The sequence below is a fragment of the Quercus lobata genome, chromosome 10, assembly GCF_001633185.2.
Source record: "Quercus lobata isolate SW786 chromosome 10, ValleyOak3.0 Primary Assembly, whole genome shotgun sequence".
NCBI lineage: Eukaryota > Viridiplantae > Streptophyta > Magnoliopsida > Fagales > Fagaceae > Quercus > Quercus lobata.
The window spans coordinates 53,649,810-53,665,223 of NC_044913.1; the positions used below are offsets into that span (position 1 = coordinate 53,649,810).

Consider the following 15,414-nt stretch of genomic DNA (forward strand, 5'->3'; position numbering starts at 1 on the left):
ACAAGTAGAAATCCAAATATAAAACCCTAGATCTAGGGTTACTTGTCTTGATCCCCCGTTTGGATTGTGGGTTTCTCACAATACAAAAATGCTAATTCATTTTTTTTCTTCTTTTTTTTTTTTTTTTTTTTTTTTTTTTTTTTTTTTTTTTTTTTTTTTTCTTTGAAGGGGTTGGGGGGTGTTAGTTTGACTTTTTCCTTTTCCCAAATTATTTAGTTTGTGACATTTTACCTAAATCCATTGTATCATATTTGATTATTTTGCCCAGATGCTTTTTAGTACCCCTTACTACCGCAAAAATATATAACCAAAGTTTGAAGTTATTGACCAGCAAATTGTTTCGACTGCACAAGCAAAATCCAAATTCTCACCATATCTTTGTAATAGATTTACAACACCCAACACTCTTAAAAAAATCAAGAAATAGAGTCATATTCTTTCATGTGTAAAGGTTCAAACTCATCTCTCAATGTGTAAAAGAAAAACTCTTCTAAAAAATATGTTTAAAGGGGAACTTTGATCGCATCATCAACTCCTTTGAGAGAGTTATGAAGGACTGATTTTTAATGCTTGATTAGACAAAGTTACATACAAATTTCTCAAACGTGGTTTCCTAATGGATCAACATTGGAGATTGTGGATCCTTCTTTTGAGACTTTTGCGATGACTGTTTTTTATTTGGAGTCAATTTTTTTCCCTGTAACTCTCTATAATGTTTTCCATTATCTCCGATGCATCTTGGAATACATATGAGTAAGTCTTTCCATATAAACAGCCGAGTTATCAAAGTCTTCTTTGGTATGTCCAGCAAACTTAGCAATTACTTTTCCAACCCCACACATTTTCTCTCTGAAACCACTTTGTTACAAGTTGGTGGGTTTAACATATTCACGCACTCTCAAACATTTCACAATAGAAGACATACTAGAGAGAAAAAGGAAGATAATTTTTTCCCTCCCAGTTACAAATGGGCAAATGCATAGGATACATATACTCCATATACAATTACAACCATTTCAACTCCCTTTTCAGTTTTCACAGTTAATTCATTTATAACATACATTTATTCAACTACTCACAGCTATTAATTTATTTCTAAACACTAACTCATCTCGATAAAAAACTTCACTTGATAAAACTCAGGTGTACATTCTTACACATGTAAGGTACTTTTTATTTGCATGGAAAATATATAGGGTGGTGTCTATTAATTTCACACACCTAATTACGCATATCCATACACATAAATACTACGTGACAAGATAAATAGTGACAAATAGACATAACTGGAATTGGTCGAGAATAAATAGCACGCTATATTACCTTGTATGTACTATGTGTGAACTAAGATGTGTGTACTAGTCATCATCCAATATAATATATGTTACTACCCCACACCTTTGGTGCGATAGTCACTCCATAAGTATAAGTACTTATAAGATACGGGAGGCAAAAGTCGGGATTCAAGTCTCTAAGAGGGAGCTTCACACACACACACACACACACACACACACACACACACACACACACACACACACACATATATATATACACACTTAGATTAAATTAGAGTAAAATTTTTATCTTGTATCAAAAACCAAATATATATATATATATATATGTATGTATGTATGTATGTATGTATGTTGATGAGTACTAATGATGCTGAAAAAATCACCAGTAAGCCACACGGTTTTCGCACACTCGAAACAACACCTGCACAACAAAAAGAGAAGACCTCGCAGAGAGCACCGGTGTGATGACGGCCAAATACCCTCCGAAGGTCAAGTTAGGACTTCTCACAACTCTAAAGTGCTAGAGCGGGGCCAATTATGCGTACCTTAGCTAGTGAGGGTATTAGGGTTTTTATAGTAGTAGAGGGTTGATATCTTTTTCTTGCTGTAGAAGTCTTTTTCTTATAGGAGCCTTTGTGAGTGTATTTTGTGGAATTCTTTCCTTGTAGGAGTTTAACACTGAGCGTGATGTGCAAGATATTTCCTTATATACCTATGCGTGGAAGCCAAGTCAAGGTTATGTTGGAACCGTCAGCTTTGTGCGTCCTCTACAACCTTGAGCCGTCAGCTTTCCAACGTCAATGAGTTGACCCCGTCGCTCTAAAGTTCTTGATTCCCTACTGTCACTTGCCAATGGACAAAAGTGAGGCTGACGGGTCTGATTGGAACGTCGCTTCACGCCACATCAGGGTCGTCAGCTTCGCCTACTACCTCGTCAGGGTCGTCAGCTTCACCTACTCTTTCGTTGAGGTCGTCAGCTTCGCCTACTCCCTCGTTAGGGTCATCAGCTTCGCCTACTCCCTCGTCAGGGTCATCAAAGATTCATATATCCCCTTCAGCTTATTCTCTTCAGCTCACTGTCTTCAGCTTACTATCTTCAGCTTACTATCTTCAGCTTACTGTCTTCAGTTTACTATCTCCAGCTTACAATCTCTAGCTTACTCTCTCCAGCTTACTCTCTTCAGCTTGCTGTCTTCAGATTAGTACTGTCTTCAGCTTAGTATTGTCTTCAACTTACTATATTCAGCTTACTCTCTTCAATTTACTGTCTTCAACTTACTATCTTTAACTTACTATGCCCAAAATGTAGCCGTCAGGTATGGGGTGGAGCTGTAGACTTTACAACAAGGTTGTCTCTCATGAATGAAGTTGACAACCTTGTTATGTCCGTCGCCTTTTTGTTCCGTCATGGGTTAATTACAAAATTACCCTTATCAAGTACAACGTAAGAAAAACTCCAAACCGATTTACTCCAAGTATGTTTCTAAACGGAATGGCAGAAAGCTAGGCTGATACTGCCTTATTGAGTAAGAAAATTCCAAAAATACAGAACATGCATTTTGCCAAATCAAGGCATACAATCCCTTAAATAATCATTTCATTGATCATGAGTACTTTATCAGGCCAGGAATATGAGTGTTCATAATGTAGTCTTCCCAGTCAATACATTTTGGATCAAAGTCAAACAAATGCACATCAGCATCACTCCCTCTTGCTGCCACTTGTAGCTTTTCAGTATTGGAATCATCAAAGCTACATGGAAATAAAAGCCTTATAACCAGTGGATATTGGATATGATGATAGAATGAGTGAAAATTAAGCATCAAAATTAATAATACAGACCTGCCTGTAAAGAATACATATGGCTTGTAGAGTTCAACCAATCGCATCCCTACTTTGAACTTTCGGTTAAGATCAATATACACATCTCGAGAGTACTGGCGAAGCACCTCATTTGCTTACCATAATGCCTTTATAGAATAAAATAAAGTCAAAAAGAAAAAAAAAAATAGCGAAATTATAGTATTATGAACAAAGACAGAGTCAGGACTTAGAACTAGAGGGGCAAAGAATGAAAAAAAAAAAAAATCATTATGAAATTCTAAAAGCATCCATTTAGTATTAACAAAATCTAAAAAGAAAAAATATATTTAATGATTGAGCCATTAGTTTTTGGTAAAATTGGTTGAGTGGACGATTTTTTTTTTTTTATAAAAATTTTATTGGAAATTTTGTTATTGGGCTAACTAATTTTTTTTATTTGATTTTAGGTTCATAAATTTGTTTTATGGTCTTTAAGATGGCGAATGATATTGTTAATACTTAATAGAGGCCAAGTGTATTGTTACTGATCTAAATTTCTAAATTAAGTCAATACCTAAATTAGCTCAACTAGAAAAGTTTCTAATAGTTGAATAAGAGATTTGAGATTCAATCCCCACTTATACCAAAAACCAATTGGTATTTTAGTCTGATGATAAAAAATTATCATTAAAAGTAGATGTCATAGATTGAAACTCTCTCTCTCAAAAAAAAAAAAAAGAGTCAAATACCTATATTATATCCACCTACCATTCGTTGAAGCTTCGACCTGCCCAATCCAACCATTCTCTAAGTTGGCAACGGGTTGAGGGTTACTCCACTCAATTGGGTTAGGTCAGATGCAGGTTGAGCCGAAACTTGATCCGACTCGTGAATAGCCCTATTTAAGAGGCAAAATAATAAATTCTATGTACAAAACATTTTCTCTCCACATCTTTCTCCCAATTTGAGAAGATGACTTTTGGTGGGTGTGGGTGGAAAACTCCACCCACTCACTTTTTCATCATCAACCCCTCACATAAAAAAAAAAAAAAAAAATTATAAAATTAATAAAAATATATATTATAGATTTTTTATGTGATATTTTTTTTTCAAAAAGTCTTTTTCATTAGTTAATTGCATATATATATGACAATTTTTCAACGGAAATGAGGAAAAGCATGAACTAAATAAATTTGAAATTCAGATGACTCAAGTGAACAAAAGCCAAATCTCTCCTAATTGTCAATTCCATTTGCTCTCTCTCTCTCTCTCTCTCTCTCTCTCTCTCTCTTTCTCTCTCTCTCTCTCTCTCTCTCTCTCTCTGAGAAGGGAGGACTCCTCTAAGTGGACCATATAATTTCTCCTCTCTCTTGGAGTTTCCTCTACGCCTTGTGGTCATCATTGCCCTTTCATTCTCTCATTCTGCCTTACACTGCTACTCGATACTCAAGCTTTGATATACCTCCCAATCACTTGTAATTTTTTATTCATTTTTGTGTTATTTCATTTCAATTTTACGTAGGATGAATTCTTACTCAATTTGATCTGAGATTTTCATTTCATTTTCGTTATACCCCATGTAAGAGTTTAGAGATTTGACATTTGAGTGATTTTGGACAAATGCTAGTTCATTAATCTTCCTTCGTTCTTTTTTCTTTTTGAATAATGGTGATTTTTAGTTTGTGACATGCTACCCAAATTCACAGTGCCATATTTGATTATTTTCCCCGAATGCATTTTAAAATTTTCTCGAAAGTGGTTTCATCAAAAACCCTATAGATAAACATTAGAGCTCGTTAATCATTCTTTTAAGCTTTCTGAAATAATTATTTGTAATTTGGAGTTAAAGGTTTTCATCTTGTAACTCTACATAACATTTCCCCACTATTTTCTATGCATTTTGGAATCTAAGTGAGTCTTTCATTTAAAAACCCCAGTTATCAAAGTTTTCTTTGGTAAGTTTGGAAAATTAAAATGAGACAATCGTGTTAGCAATTAGTTTCTATTCCCACCATAAGCATTTTCACTCAAAATCTACTTCGTTACAAGTTGGTAGGCTTACACAGCTAGACAATCTCAATCATTAACAATAAAATATTGAACGGAGAAAGAAAAACAAGGAGAGAATTCTTACCCTCTTGGTTACAAATGGGTATATTAGATGTGTGGGGGTATGAGCTATGTATACTTTAAACACAACTCTTTAACTCCCTTTTCGCACTTTATTAATTTGTAAGAGCTAGCACTCACATCAGTTTGTATATAATAATAATAAAATGTGTAAAATTTATAACCTAAAAATGACCTATATCAATGACTATATAACTGTTTAAATTTATAAGTTTACTACAGTAACTGTATAAATTTACACTGACACTATTCATTTTGTATTTTATTTTTTTATTCTTTCTTTACGTATCCGAATGATGAATAAAGAGAGTAAATGCTGGTTGTTATATGTGAAGAAAAAAAAAACAATTAAAAAAACAAGAATATTTGATATTTAATGAAATATAGTATACAATAGATAATTTAACGTGGAGTATTTTAAAAAGTGAGTATGTAAAAAAAAAAAGAAAAAAAAGTAGGTTCTTATGCAAAATAAACATAAATTTTTGCATAAGTTGATGTCAGACATTTATTTAGCTCCTCACTATTAGGTTCTAAATATTTAGAACAATTGGCAAATCGTAAATACAAACTTGTCTAGATATAGATCTTAGAGTCTATAGGTATTATTAGACAATACTCAAGGTAATTCAAGTCAAGATTCAAGAACATACAAGCTGCAGGAAGAAGATTTCATAATCTGCCTGGTTCGATCGATCAAAAAATAGGCTCGACCGATCGAAAGTCGTATCTGCAGAATTTTAATTAAACCCAAACAGTAGTTCAAACCCATTGAGGATTAGGGTTTCTAATCTACTTCTCCCAGTATATAAAGGAAACCCTAAGCACGTTTTTTAAGGCTTTTTAGAGAGAGAAGAGTGTGCCCCTTTTGTATTTTAGGGTTTTGTTCCTAAAAAACTCTCTCATATCTTCTACTGGTATTATTCCTTGAATAATCTCAAGATTCGGTATTGTAGAAGTTGCTGCCTTCTCTAACCATCAAAGGTGTTGATGATCTAAACCTTTAAGGGTGGTCTTGGAGTCATAAATAGGAGAGTTTGTGTTGCTAAACTTTTGAGTGGGATCTCAAAGTCACAAACGTGGGTGTTTGTGCTTTGCAAAGGCCAAAGAAAAAAGTAGTCCGTGTACTCGGATCTATCATGGGGTCATGGTAGTAAGTTTTCTACTCGAGGTAGCAATAGAATGTTAGTGGTCTAAATTCTATTGTACAAACTTCAATTATTTCATAGTGGATTTGCTTTTTACCTTAAGAATAGTTAGGTTAAATCCTCCCTAGGTTTTTTACCGGTTTGGTTTTCCTAGGTCATCATATCTTTGTGTTCTTTATTTTCCGTACTTTATATTGATATGATATATGTGTGTTAACCTAGATCTAATTAATTTGACTAAGTAATCACTTGGCTAATTAACTAGGTTAATCTGATTGTGTTTTAAGGGGTCTAAAAGCGTACACTCACAACTATTCATTTATTTCTTGCATATTTAATTTCTGAAGACTAATTCACTCGAAGTCAAATTTCTATACAAAATGGCGGCTATATAGGTAGGTAGGTTGTAGTTGCCTTATTGATGAAAGAAATTCCAATCCACAACATTTTGTAAAATAAAAACCAACAATCCCTCAAAGTTAATCGTTTCATTGAGTACTTTATCAGGCCAGGAATATGAGTGTTCATAATTTAGTCTTTCCAGTCAATGCACTTTGGATCAAAGTCAAACAAATGCACATTGACTTCACTCTCTCTAATCGCCACTCGTAGCTTTTCTGTGTTGGAGTCATCAAAGCTGTTTGGAAAACAAAAGCTTATTATCAGTGGATACATTGAAAACACGATTGAAAATTTAATCACTAAAATACTTAATACCTACTAGCCAGTAAAAAATACATATGCCTTTTAGAGGTCAACCATTCGCATCAATACTTCGACCTTCCGATTAAGAGTAATATACATGTCCCCATAATACTGGAAAAGCACCAGATTTGCTAACCATAGCACCTTCAAAGAATAAAGTCAGAAAGAAAAAGAAAAGAAAAGAAAAAGTGATAATATAGTATAGAGAGAGAATACATATATTGAGAGGACGTTCTTTCTGTGATATTGCATGCATAGTGTCTGATTCACAGGAAACTTTGAAAGGAAATACTATTTTTTTCTTAACAGTGTTTGGTATGTAAAAGATTAACAATGTTTGGTATGTAAAACCGGTTTCTACCTTTAATTGTGGCCAAATACCTTCAACGGCAGCTTATATCGAATAGCCATGTATGCTTGAAACCTAGCAATATTGCAAAAGACTATCAACTTGCAGACGTTGATTGACTTTCCACTTCTATCAATCCACGGATTTTGAGTGAAGTACAGAGAGATGAAATCTGAAAGACCAGAGAGTTTCATCGGATTTCTCATTGAAGAACACACATGGAAGATGATCTGAGAAGACTTGTTTGCATGAGCCACCATGGCCATAATCATAGAATTTACCACCATATCTGCTGGTATCTGCATGACTTTCGAAATTCAATATTTAAAGCTCGTTGAAAAGACTTACATGGGCAAACACAAGCTTAAAATCCAGATGAATAGATTTGTCTGCAATTGTTTGCTTAAAGACTGAAGAATGAATTTAACTCACAACATCCATGATTGTCTTAGGATGGCCAAGAAAGCATTTCAGTTTATTACACCATCAATGGTTCTGTAACAAGAAAATTAAATTTAACCAAGCAAGATTTAATCATGAAAAATGAAATTGGGGGGGGGGGGGGGGTGACCAATTCATGTTACTTTATTGAATATATTTTTTTTTTCATAGATAATAGTGGGAAGTGGAATTCAAACCACAATATTACATCACAAAAGATGTCATTACCACTAAATTATTACGTAAACTCTATTATTTTCTTGATCACCTAATCTTATTAATTAATTATTACCCAACAAAAACATAAATAATAATTTCACAAAATTGTGAGCTTTTATAATTCCATGTCAAATTATGATTACCTCACACCTTCAATCCAACCTGAAAATGGTTCTTTGTAAGTACTGGTTACTATGGTGGGGCGTATGATGACTAAGGGCAAATTCTGATTAAAGTGTCCTAAAAGCATTTCCCCCAATGCTTTTGTATACACGTAGGTGTTTGGCCATCCATATAGTTTTGCCCTAGCAATTAATAAAAAGAAAGAGATAAAATTAAAACAAGAAGGAAAAAATTTGTCTAGAGAAAGATTTTATTATTATATGCTTCACAAATATACATCATTGACATGAAGGTGATAACCATTATGTCATTGGAAATTAAAGGATTTTAACATATTTTGGAAGATTCTTAAAAACCTTTTAATGCCCAAATCCTTCATGGCGGATGTGATCTCTTCTTTCGTGGCACCATGCACTCGTAATTTATCTTGGTAATCCTCAACAAGTTCTTTTTCGGCATTGATCTCTCTAGCAATTACCTCTTGAACTGGACTAATTTATGGACAATCAAAATAGTGTATAAGGGCAGAGCTCAAGTCTACACTGACCTGTTGATACATGGACAAGCACCTTCAGTTTAATACATTTCTTTGCGAAGTTCAAAACATGCAAAGCTCCATATGTGTTGATGCCCAATGCAATATCATATCTAAAATAGGAAAGAAAGGAATAGAAAAAAAATTTAAAAATAAATAAATAAATATATGAATCTTTTTTACTATGCACAGTTGCACACATCGTTTTTTTTGTTACCCTTCATCAAAGTTTGTTGTAGCAGCAGAATTTAAGACAATGTCTATTTCATTCCACATCTCTTCTCTTAATATAGAATCTTTGATTCCAAAATTCTCGTCACTAATGTCACCAGCGATATTTGGAGTAACCCTTTCAAATATAAAGGATTCTAGATTTGCACCCAAACTCTTTCTTAGAACGTTAAAGAGGTCCTATCCTATTACCAGCATATCAAACCAATGAAAAAAAACAAAAAAAAAAAAAACAAAAACAAAACAAAACAAAAACAATTTAAGCCTATTTAGTACGAATATTGTATTGTAACTAAATCCTAGGAAATTAAATAAATTTATTTTACCCTTATTTTGCTATTAAGAATAAAAATTATTTTGAAAATAAAAGAAGACTAAAATGTAAATTAAATCAGTTAAGTGATAATTTTGATTTGGGTTATTAATGTTTAAAAGTCTTTATTTTAGTTGTTAACATTTAACATTGTTCTTATTTTTGTCATTCCATCCATTTACAGGAATGGTATTATCGTTAAATACCATTTAAACTCATAAATTAAAACTATATCATTTTGTCCGCGATTATAAAAAAATTATATGTAATATTTTTTTTCTTTTTTTTTTTAATTTTTAATTTTTTTTTTCTCTTTAGCTATTTCTTCCCTATTTTCATCTCTCTCCTCTTTTCTTTCTCAGTTTTTCACATTTCTGATTACACTACCAATCCCACCCCAACGTGTAGATACTATTTGCTTTGCGGCCTATACTCATAGTTTTATTCTCTCCCAAAGTACAGAACAGTGTGAAAAAATGCCTCTACACACATTGAAGGAAAGTTACTCTTTATAAGTACATCCCTATATACTTTGCTAGGTGATATGAGATTCCATGGATTGTACGCCCCCTTTTGGGTCTCTACAACACTAAGTAGTTTTTTTTTTTTTACTTAACATATATTAGTTAAGTTTAGGAGCCGCATGGCATGATATACTGTGTAGATACTGTCCGCTTTGGATCCTATACTCATAGTTTTGTTCTCCCCCAAAGAACAATGGGAGAAAATGTCTCTACACACATTGAAGAGAAGTTACTCCTTATAAGCACATCCCTATATACTTCACCAAGTGATATGAGATTCCATGAATTGTACGCCCCTTTTGGGTCTCTATAACACTGGTTAGTTTTTTTTTTTTTACTTAACATATACTAGTTAAGTTTAAGAACCACATGGAATGATATACTTTAGTCAGCTGGCACACATTAATATAGGAATCGCAAATTTATTTGGCATTGTTAATGCGCATGTAATTTAATGGAAATGAATGGAAGGACAAAATGGACAATGACGTTAAATGTTATATATGTATTAAAATCAAATTTTCAATTTAATTTTTTTTTTAAATAAATTTTCAAAATATTAAAGATTAAAATTAAAATTCTCTTAAACTTAAAAGGATGTATTTTACATCTTAGTCTTAAAAAAAAAAATCATGTATGTGACACAAAATCTCCTGCCTACATAATCAAAAAGAACTAAATGAGGTACCTCATGACAAAACCATTGTGTAGCAGACTCATTATCTAAAGCTCTCAAAAGAAGATAGATCCTATTTTACATTTGGTTGAACCCTCAATATTTTCTCCACAAAAACTGCGTTCATTTATGCAAGCAAAGTATCACTAACACCAACATCCTTTCAACACACGCATACATAGAATTATAAACAAAGCATAACACAAACATAGGACTATATATATACACTCGTACACACATAAACAGAGTGGAGTCAAGTAGAATATATACAAGCTAGCAATTTGCTTGACAGGTTGTTTATATTTGTAGCTATGAATAAACATATATAAATGCATTTCGGGAGTGCGGGCAGAGAGAGATAACCTTTTGCTAGAGAGCCTGTGGCACCAATGATTAAAATAGTCTTGTTCTCAAAAAATCGGATTATACCTTCCAACTCCATGAGAGAAGAAATGAGAAAAGGAGAGAGTAGATGATGATGATCTCAAAGCAAGAAGTGGATGACTTCTAAATTGAGGGTTGCCTTGCTGCGTATAGAATAAAGAAGAAATGAGAAAGAGAGAGAGTAGATGATGATGATCTCAAAGCAAGAAGTGGATGACTTCTAAATTGAGAGTTGCCTTGCTTTATATAGAATAACCAAATGCATATTGTCCAAAATAATTTCTAAAATTTTTCACCCAAACACAACTTATTAGAGGAAAAATAAAACTCATATTTTTTTTTTTTTAATTTTTATAGATACAATAGGTTAAGATATCAATCAATTTTCAGTATAGACAAGCTTCAAAGACTTTTCATTCAACGCTAAAAAACTTTACTAGTTGAGCTAATTAAAACTCGTAAATAAAATTATATGTGAAATATTTCCACTTTGGTGGTCTGAGATTAGAGCAATGTGGGGTCTACCAAAACTTCATTGATGATTCGCTTGTTTAGATAATTAAGAATAAAAATAAAAATAAAAATAAAATAAGAAGAAAAGAAGAAAAAGAAAGAAATAAAGAAACAAGGAGGAAGTTAGTTGAACTACGATCCATCAATGTCTATACACATATATGGATAGAGAGAGAAATCGGTGCAGAACCTAATTATTATAATCTGGTAGTTAGTACGTACGAGTTAGATTTTCAAGGTGTATGATGAAGCGGGGTTTGACCATATAAGCTTTGGCCCCCCCCAAAAAAAAAAAAAAAAAAAATCAAGGCTTACGCAGTAGGCATGCTTATGGTTATGGCAATTGGCAAGGCATTAATGATTTACAAAGAGGGCTACGTACTGTGAGAACAGAAATTCGTTTGAGTAACTGTAAAGGTTTCTCTCTCAACAATTGTTTGAGAGCTTCTGATCTATTTGTATATGCATATGTATATGCAAGTCTCAATGCACGAAACAACTTTTTATAAGCAAAAAATAAATAAATAAATCTCCATTACCTTTTGAGCAAACTCATGAGCATTTTATGTAGGTTTTCTATCATTAACATTAACGACAATGATAATGATGATAATAATAATAATATAATGTCTCAAAAACTTAGTAGTTTTTATATGTTTATGTTCTTCGGTATTAGAATAAGCATGAAGACTCATAAAATGTTGCATCGAAGTGGATTTATATATTCACATAATACAATAGTGGCAGTAAACAATACAAAAATCAATTCATACGGTGAGACAAGTTCACTAACTGAAAGTTCAAATATGTGTATAAACACCCTTGAACGTTTAGACCCCCAATTTACAAATTAACCAATTCAAGCATTATGTCAAACAATTAGTGTGCGGAAAATGAACATAAGCTATAATATAGAATTGGATAAACTATTTAAGCCAAATTAAAATCACAACCCACAGCAGATAATAAAAGGCAAAGATAAAAGGGAAGGAAGATGCAAACACAAAGACAACACGCGATGTGTTATCGAAGAGGAAACCGAAACTCTCGGCGTAAAACCTCTCCGCCGCCCTCCAAGCGGTAAACAATCCACTAGAAAATATAGTTGGGATACATGGACAGCAATAGACCCTCCAAACCTAATCTACCCAGTGCACCTAAGCCCTCCAAGTTTCTTGCTCCAACGAGGTTGCGTCGAACCTTTTTCTTTTCTAGCTTCCCGAATTCCGCTACTAGACCGTAGCATCAACCAATGAAGATTGGTTCCTTCCTAACTGCTTCCTAGAAATCCAAACAGCTCCCTCACAGTGATGAATATGGTGAGAACAATGTTTGGTAAAATGCCTCTCAAGGATTTGACAATAGAGGGGAAGAGAGTTGAGGAATTTGAAGAGACTCTAATGTATAGATTGTGGGTGAATCAATCTTATTTTTCTTTAGAGTTTCTCTCTCAAAATTCTCTCTGGAAGCTCTCTTATATTTGTGGGTAAAAAGGGTATTTATACTGGAGTGAGAGAGGAATGTGAAACGTCAGGATTTACAAAACAGGGGTGGCTCGCGGCTTGACCTCGCGACTTGACTTAGTCGCAAGATCCAGTCGCGAGATAATTGTATGGCCAGTTGTCCTGTTTTGTCCTGTAGTGCTCCAGCTAGCATGACTGTTCACCTTCCGGCATGCTTGGCACGTGTGCTGCGTCTGGCGGCTTGTAGCCGCGAGTCACCCACGAGGCCAAGCTGCGAGTCTCTGTTTTCTTGCACACTCTTGAGCAAACTTCACTCTATCTCACTCACTACCCTTACAACAAACCCACCTAAATACAGGGTTACTAAATGCTGAAATACAAGCAAATTTGGCACGGAATAAAGCCAATAAAATGGTTGATTAAATTCAACCTTACAATCTCCCCCTTTGGCTATTCCGTGACAAAACCCTAAAACAAACTCTAGACTTAACATGTGAGTTGGGAACAGTTGAACAAAACTCACTCACACCTAACTCTAGAAGCTGTAAAGCACTTGAATCATAAGAACATGAAACTCCTGAAACACAACAATACACCATGATCATTGTATGCAGAAAAGCATGAAATGCATATGAAACAAGCTAAAGGTGATCAAGCAAAGATGAAGTGAAGAATCAAATCATGGCTTGATCAACCAAGTGAACACTACAAGGTAGTGATCATAGTGCTCATTCTCACTTGGAATGAACACATGAACATACAAGTTAACAAGAGCAAAGCAAGATACTTGTATGCTCAACACTCAACCAATGCATAATGCACTAAGTATATGCATCTAGGAACAATCCTACAAGGGCACAAGAGTGACAGTACATAAATCAAAATGCAAGACATTTAGATATAAGTACTGATTTCAACATAGTATAAAAGGCTGCATTAAGCAATGTACAAACCATAAAGCCTACAGACTATGCATAAAAACATTAACCCTAAAAGTTTACATAAGCACATGGGTACAAACAAAATAACTGAAAAACATCAACAATATATATAAAAGATTAAACCAAGATTGTAAGTTATGAGTTAGAAATAAGAATACACCAAAACCACAATGTGTCAAACCCACATAAACATTAAATACCCAAAACATAAGCATATATAAACAATGTCTCTGATTTTGACAACTCCCCCTCAACACATTACTCCCCCTTAAGAGCTGCTTTTCTGCTTCTCATCAACAATCTCATCAACAACAAAAGGAACATCTCCCCCTTTTTGACCGGAATGGCCAAAGGGTCACTGTCCATGCTGGGTGGTGAAGTTGTCAAGTTTTGTAGACAAAATATCAATCTGGTCCTGCATGGCTTTCATCCTCTCAGAGTGCTCAGTCTGGACTCCTCTGATCCCATCAAGTCGTTCCAAAATGATTTGAAAAGCATCTGGAGGTGTATCTGAAGAAGTTGATGCTCTAGTCCTTTTGCCACTCCTCCTAAGTGTTGAGGTTGATGCATGCCCTGCTGCCTCTGCCTCAGTCTTCATTGGGACACCCTCTCCTTCATCACCTTCATCTTCTTCTCCTTGAAGCCTAACACTTATCCTTTTGCAAGTAAGCTTGTTAATTGCAGAGGGTGTGGACATGGGACTGATGTCTTGAGGGATTGGAACACCCTTCTTTCTAAAGATCCTCATTAGCAAACTAGGAAAGATCAGTTTTGGCCTAGAAGTTGTTCTAGTCTCATCCACAATAGTGTCATATATGTGGGAACTGATGTCAATGAATGTCTTTTCTTTGAGATCCATCAGAAAGATTGCTCTTGCACAGTTGATTGTAGTCAACTTCTTTATGGGATATAGGTTAAACATCATGATTATTGTTAGACACCTCATGTCCACTGGAAAAGCTGTGGTATTCAGACATTTCTCTTCTCTCTGTCCACCTATCCTTTGTTGAACAGTTTCAATAGATACAATCCTATCTTTGTAATTGACAAACTCCTAATCTTCTAATCCTTCAAGCCCTAGCACATCATCAATGTCATGTGCATCCAAAGTGAATTCTTTACCTCTAACCCAGCAGCTTAAATCATCCTCCCTTATCACAGCATTTGAATAAAACTCCCTAATCAGGGGTTCACACACTACAGGGAGATCACTCAGAAGCTTTTCCCATCCTCTCCCTTCAAAACAGCTGGGGATAAAGGTGTTTCTTAAATCCTCCAAATCTACAAATCTTTCTTGAATAATTCCTGCTTTCAAGAAGAAATCCTTGTATCTCTCAAAGTGTTGAACCGACCTAAACAGATTAGAATCCATTTTCAATCGTTTGTCAGCCTTCTTTGCAGGAGTTTTCTTCTTCAGAGGTGAGGGAGCCATCTGTAAACAATCAGAAGAGGTCACAACAACATCGTGCAATACATGTGTAGAACAAATCAGAACTTTGTTAGTGACAAGGACAAAAATGTCACCACTCAGATGAACTAAAACAATTAAACCCCATGCTACTGAAATCAACCACACAGATGAACAGGCTTAAAAAGCGAAAACACAAGAACAACAGGGAGA

At 34.3% G+C, this 15,414-nt stretch overlaps 1 pseudogene; it reads right to left on the reverse strand.

Annotated features, from left to right (window-relative positions):
* Window positions 1-2,899: 2,899 nt before the first annotated feature.
* On the reverse strand, window positions 2,900-10,988 carry LOC115964962 (annotated as a pseudogene).
* Window positions 10,989-15,414: the final 4,426 nt, after the last annotated feature.